Genomic DNA, 7,488 nt, shown 5'->3' with positions numbered 1-7,488 from the left:
ATAGTTTCACTTTCTATCACACATCACATGCTCCCAAAAGCCATCACTACAGTACAACTTGTAGTTCCTTAATGAAAGTGCTGTGGGTAATGAGGACAATTATGATGACACAATGGCTAATATTTTTGAGGTCTTTTTATATGCTATCTCAACTACATGTAGAACACATTAACTCATGTGATTGTTTTAAAATAAGTTCATAAATTCTTTGATATTCCTCTTTTTCAAAGATGGAGCCTAATAAGTCTTCCCTTGAGTATAGGCCACACATACTGAATAGCTTCTAATGATTAGAGAGGAGTAAAAGTGACAGAGGAAGACTTTCAACATTTGACCAAAAGGGCATTGCAACATCTTCCTTGCTGTCTTCCTTACATTAGATGGAAGACATCTGCCAAATTGTCAAGATACTCAAGCAGTCCTGGAAAGAAATTCACAGGGCAAGAGACTTCAACCTGCTTCCTGGAACTAGCACTGACTTGCCAGCCATATGAATAGTCATTTTGGAAGCAGATCTTAGCTAAAGTAAAATGAGAAAATTATGACCCATATACTCATATACCCTCTATTTTTCCTTCACTTTCCATTTTCTTACTTCTTTCACAGAAACTGTTACTTCCATGTTATCAATATTTATAAATTTCGTATTGAAGATATATTTAAATTTTTAGACTTTGTATGCAATATTTTGTCTCAATTAGAAATGAATAAAAGAAAATTCTGTATGTAGTAATGACATCCTAGGAAATTTAATTTGGTCTTTTGCTTATTTTTTCTATTGTTTGTTTTCTGTTCTATTAAGTTTTACTTGTTATTATTTCCTCTTATTTATGTTGGTAATATGTATACTTCACTCTTTTTCTAATCATTTAAAACTGTATATTTCTCTTTAAGTACTAATATAACTGCACCCCAAATTATGATGTATTTTATTTTAATTTTCATTATGTATAAAGTTTTTTAATATCTTTGTGTTTTCTTTTTTGATTTATGAATTATGTAGAATGTTTAATTTACAAATACTCAGGGATTTTTGAGAGATCTTATCATTATTGGTTTCTAATTTCATTCTACTGTAAACCATGAAGATATTCTGCATAATTTTTATCCTTTCTTAGTATATGGAAACTTTTCTTTGGCCCAACATATGGTCTATATTCATGAAAATACCATGTAAAGAATGAGTATTCTATTGATATTGAATATAGAGTTCTAAAATACCAAATAGTTCAATGTTGTTTATATCAGATCTATATATTTACTTATTTTTGCATAGTGTTTCTGTGTGGCTTATTCATTTTTATAATCAATACCAAACAAAGTACTTGAGTCATACTTAAAATTTAATAAATGAAAACTAAGAGAAAGAACAAAGGAATAGTTATATAATTTTCCCACAAACTTTATAAGTGGACCAGGATACATGTTTTTTTTGAAAATTAATTATATTAAGGTCCAGATTGTCTTGAAACCTATCTTGAATTATTCCTTTTTCTTATTATGCACCTCTTCCCTATAGGTTAGGGTTCTGAATTGCTCAAGTTAGATCTCATTGGTTAGTTAGGTCTCTTGTAGGAATCTTTTTTTCTCTAGCAAGCTGGAAAGCTCTGTTTGGGAAAGGACTGAAGATGAGTTCTTTATATACAAACTATATACTTTAATTGAAGTATAATTTGATTAAAATGGAAATTATCTGAATTCTGTATTATCTTCTTGAAAGATATTTCACTGGCCCTAATTAAAGCTTCATTAAAGAACAAAGATGGCGAAACCGGTTTGGCTCAGTGGTAGAGCATCGGTCTGCGGACTGAAAGGTCCCAGATTCGATTCTGGTCAGGGGCATGTATGTTGGTTGTGGGCACATCCCCAGTTGGTTGTGGGCACATCCTTCTTGCAGGAGGCAGCTGGTCAATGTTTCTCTCTCATCTACGTTTTTAGCTCTCTATTTCTCCCTTCCTCTCTGTAAAAAAATCAATAAAATATATATATATTTTTTTAAAGAACAAAGATGGTTTTGAGTTCTTACATTCTGTTGTAAGGAGAAAATGACTTAGCAGGTGGCTTGTTAAGAATTGCATATAAATTTCATTTTGAACAAGAGCTTCCAGAATGCCTATGATTTATTTTAGGTGAGAAATATAAAAATAAAAATATTTAAAAAGTCTCATTTCATCTTATGATCTAATTCTCAGATTAATTTTGGTGTAAAAGACTATTTCCAAATACATTATATTTGGGGAAATGTTATAGATATCATTTCCTGAATTATATGAAAAAATCTCTCTGTCTTCATCACCCAGGTAAATTTTAAAAGTTGAAAGTTGTTCCTAATGGGCACAACAGCTCATGATTCAGAAAATCTAGCTACATTATTTTATCTTTCTCAAATAAGAAATCTTTCTGAAACTTTTCAAAGCATTTATGATCATAACTTCTAATTAGAAATTTTAAAAAATTCACTAAAAAATAGGTTAGCTTAACAAAAGTATATAGTTAGAGGGAAGAAGTAGACTTGAAAGAATGGGATCTGGAACACTCTCGCTTTAGCTATCTTACACTGTCCTGCCCTAGGTGATGCTCTTATTTGTTTTATTTCATTAGTCACCAGGTAAGTGTTTCTAGCACTAGTCTTATTTCTTCCACCTCATGCTCTAAGTAGCTCACTTTCCTACTTAAAAATCTGAACTTTTCATGTAGATGGTAAAGGTGTCACAAACTAGATACAAAACAAAGTACAAGCCTTAGTTTTAGACCAATAGTTCTCAAATTCTAGCATGCACCAGGTTCACCCGTAGGCTTGTTAGAACACAGATAGTTGCCCTCTTCTTCCCTGAGTTTCTGATTTGATAAGGCTGGGTAGGCCTCAAGAAATTGTATTTCTAACCTGTTGTCAGGTGATGCTTCTGCTCGTGGTAGGGATCATAATGAGAAACTGAGTATTAGAATTCTATTAATGTGACAGTTTTAGGCAGCAGCTGAGTTTGAAACATTGCCTCTATGTTCAATGAAGGAGTAATAGATTTCTAGTAGACCATTGGATATATTCATTAGGAACTAGAGGAAAAGGCCAGGTTTGGAAATAAGAATTTGGAATTCAGCATATAAAAAATCCAATCCTGTAAATATAGCCATGGGGAGAAATAAGATTATTCAGGTAAAATATCTTCAGTGAAAATATGTTAAGAAGAGGAAAGAGCTAACTAATCTTCCTGAAAATTATTTTCATCATGTAATCTTTTAACAAGGACTATAACTGTTTCCTATTTTTTGGCTCAGTGAATTTCAAACTTTTTACACACTATCACTATTTTATATTGTTCTTTGTAGACACAATAAAATGTGAATTTATTTAACTATAGTATAATATTAGGGACACTTTTGCTACTATATAAAATCATAACTGAAACCTATTGACTCCTTCTTCTATGCCAAGCAATATTAAAATATATATTATATATTTTATACATAAATAGGGCAAAATTAGGTTTATAATTGTTTGTATGGAAAATAAGACAATAATTAACAAATAATAATACAAGGACAGACTCTGTGTTTTGCATACTCACAACTGTAAACCTAGTTTACCACATCCTATATACACATTTAACTCTATATGGTAAGTATCATCACCATCATCATCATTCCCATTTTCAATTTGATGAAACTGAGGCAAAAGTAAGTAAAATAACTTCCTCAGGGTCGTACCCTGGTCAAAATAGAGCTGAGATTCAATCCAATCTTACTGGTACACTAAGTTACTGCACTGAACAGCTGCCATATCTGATGATAACAAAAATATGTAACAAAAATATTAGAGTCCAGCCTGGACAGGTGTTGCTCAATGGTTGAGTGTTGAACCATGAACCAAGGGGTCACTGGTTTGATTCTTAGTCAGGGCAAATGCCAGAGTTGCAGATTCCATCCCAGGTGGAGGGCATATAGGAGCCAGTCAATGTTTCTTTCTTTGGATATTTCTGTCTCACCCTCTCCCTTCCTCTCTCTCTAAAAAATCAATAAAAACCTTTTTTTAAAAGTCAAGGCATTTTGCTGTCCTCATGAAGATGACTCAGGTAATAAAATATTTTTTAAAAAATACTAGAGTCCCAAGCACAAGCATTCTTTAAAGACAAAGCAAAACGCAAGATGTCAAATTTTAAGTGATGAAATGGCTCTCTCACCCCTAACATATTTCAGAACTATAAAACAATCATCAATAGTCACCAAAAGTTCAAGAAAAGTTATGGGTTAAAAAAACTAACATCACTTAGAATTTTATCTCATGATTAGTTATATAATTTAATTGAATAAAAAAACAATATTATACTACTAGTGAAATACCTTATTCAAGTTGGAATTCTCCAGCATTCTTCAGGATTGTATGAGAGTCAAGCATCTACCATACAAGGGCACCTCCACTCCATTGAGGAAGATTTTTTATTTATTTTTAATGTTCCATTTTATTTTCTTTTTTTTAATAAAGTATATTTTATTTATTTTTTTTAAAGAGAGGAAGGGAGAGGGATAGAGAGCTAGAAATGTCGATGAGAGAGAAACATCGACCAGCTGCCTCCTGCACACCCCCCACCGGGGATGTGCCCGCAACCAATGTACATGCCCTTACCGGAATCGAACCTGGGACCCTTCAGTCCGCAGACCGACGCTCCACCACTGAGCTAAACCAGCTTTGGCCCTTTTTATTTTCTTGATTAAGTTGTTATAGTGGTGTCTTTATCTCCCATTGCTCCCCCCCCCCCATCTCCCCACTCATTCTCTTACCCCCCTAGTGTCTGAGTCCATTGGTTATGCTTATATAGTTGTATTCAAGTCTTGGTTGATCTATCCCCCTTCCTCCCACACTCCCCTACCTTCCCTCTGAGGCTTGACACTCTGATTGATGCTTCTCTGTCTCTAGATCTGTTTTTATTCATCAGTATATGTTGTTCATTATATTCCCCAAATGAGTGAGATCATGTGATATTTCTCTTTCTCCAACTGACTTATTTCACTTAGCATAATGCTCTCCAGGTCCATCCATGCTGTTGCAAATGGTAGGAATTCCTTCCTTTTACAGTTTCTTTGTTTGATTAAGTGATTGTTTCTCACTGGCCATAAACAGAATGACCTCTTTCCAGTGTTTATTGTCCTCAAGTCTGTTCAGGATGAAATCCATCTCAAAGATGACATCAGGTCCTACTTTCTTCTGAAAATTCCCTCCTGGCTCTGATTCCCAGTTAGATTAGGATTCTGAATTACTCAAGTTAGATCTTGTTGGTTAGTTAGGTCACTTGTAGGAATCTTTCTCTAGCAAGTTGAAAGCTCTGTTTGGGAAAGGACTGAAGATGAATTCTTTATTTCTTTATATATAAACTAGAGGCCCGATGCATAATAATTTGTTTAAGAGTAGGCCTTCCTTCCCTTTGGCATCCGGGACTCAGTCTCCCCTCCTCCAGCCACTGGCAGGCAGCCGGGACCCAGACCAGCTTCCCTCTGGCCCTGCTTTGTCAGGAAGGATGTCTGGTCTTATTAGCATATTACCCTTTTATTATTATAGAAGAATAATTAGCACCAAGCTGAGTACAACCTCTACAAATAATTGTGAACTGTTTACTTTTCCCCAAGTGGATGGAGTTGTGTGCTCTTGTCCATTGATTTTGCTTTTTTCCCTGCCTTATAAGACATCAGAACAAAAAAAAGAAAAAAGAAAAACTATTGACACTCCTTACTTAGAAAACAAAATTAAGTGTGCCAGAAAGCTCATCTTAACAATTCTAACAAAAAGGTCAAGCAAAAGCTATTATTCTACCATAAAACTAGTTTATAAAAAATATTTGGGTGATAAACAATACTTTATATTATTAAAAATGTTTTCAAGAATAAGAAATGTACCAAAAATATCTGAGTGGCCTCAAGAGATGGTTAGTAAGAGACTAAATAGAACATTGTTCATCTATTTAATTTAATAGACTCTCAGTCATATTTTTGTCACTGAATCTGAATTATTTAAGGATCACTGGAGTTTTATGCTAATAGAAAATATGGCACACGTGGTAAACAGAAATAGAAGAGCTTTATGTTTGCCAAATGTTACAAAGTGCAGAAATGCAGTCTCATCCCTGAAATTCTTCCTTATTATTCACATATTAGTAGGAACCACACAGCTATTCTGAACAATTTTAAAATGTTGCAATCATTATCCTTTTGATGATACTGACCAAGGGTTTGCCTCCAGCTGTTTCTTCTTATTTTGGTGACTGTTATGTTGAAAACACTCAAGCTAAAACTGAATGAATGAAGCCAAAATGCTAAATCATGGCCAAGATCCTTGAGGATATGGGTTGTCAATAAACAACCTCCTCCGTCCCCCATCATGTTTATCTTTCTAAATTCTAGCTGTGCTGCAAATCAGCTCCTGAGTTATCTTCTATGCTTCTGCTTGATTTTGTTATCTTCTGAGAGATGCAGAAGCAACAATATGAACCATTATTGTGAGTTGATTTCTGATTAATCACATTTATATGATAAAATGGAAGAAGGAGCACATAGGTTAAACATTTCTTCAAAGACCACAGTTCAAATTCCACTTTTTAAATGAAATATTTCCTCAACATCATGGCCTGCAACGTTCTCTCCATGGATCTGAATCACCACATCACCTGCAAAATTTTCAGGCAACAATTTTGTATTAAAAATGTTAATTTTTTAATCTACTTATAACTTGTTTCAGTTCATTGAGTTTCCTTGCTTTCCAAAATGATTAGGATAGTGCCTTACACATTATACATAATAAATAGAATTTACTAGAGGGTCATAGATAACAGTTGTATTTCAGCCAACAAACATACCTACAAATTGGAAAGTATCTTGAATTTTTCTGAGTTGAATTATATGTTTAATATATAAGGTTGCTCTCATTTAAAGGAGTCATAGACAGAGTTGATTTTAGTGATTAAAAATTCACCTAGTGTAGTTTGTGACCCCTATAAACATACCTCTCTATAATGTTCTTGAAATTGGGTATTGAAAACCTCTAGTGGAAAAAAAAAACAAAAACACAACAGCTGTTATATCAGAGTCTGAAAAATTCTTATTCTTCTTTTGTGGCTGTTACGGTTTTGCTTTCAACTGTTTCAGTTACCCACCGTCAACTTCAGTTCAAAAATAGTAAGTGGAAAATCCAGAAATAAACAATTTATAAGTTTTCAATTGCATACTGCTCTGAGCATCGTGAGGAAATTTCGCAGTCTTGTTCCGTATTGCTGGCACATGAATTATCCCTTCATTCAGGTTCTCCATGCTGAGTGTGTTCCGCTCCCATGGGTTACCTATTAGCTCTGTTGGTCATCAGATTGACTGTCCTGGCATCACAGTGCTCGTGTTCAAGTAAACTGTTCTATGTTATCATTAGTTGTTGTTGTTAACCTCTTACTGGGCCTAATTTATAAATTAAAATGTATCACAGATATGTATGTATAGGAAAACAAATGGTAT

The sequence above is a fragment of the Pipistrellus kuhlii genome, unplaced genomic scaffold (genome assembly GCF_014108245.1).
Source record: "Pipistrellus kuhlii isolate mPipKuh1 unplaced genomic scaffold, mPipKuh1.p scaffold_m20_p_2, whole genome shotgun sequence".
Classification (NCBI taxonomy): Eukaryota; Metazoa; Chordata; class Mammalia; order Chiroptera; family Vespertilionidae; genus Pipistrellus; species Pipistrellus kuhlii.
Note: the sequence above shows the minus strand (reverse complement) of the source record.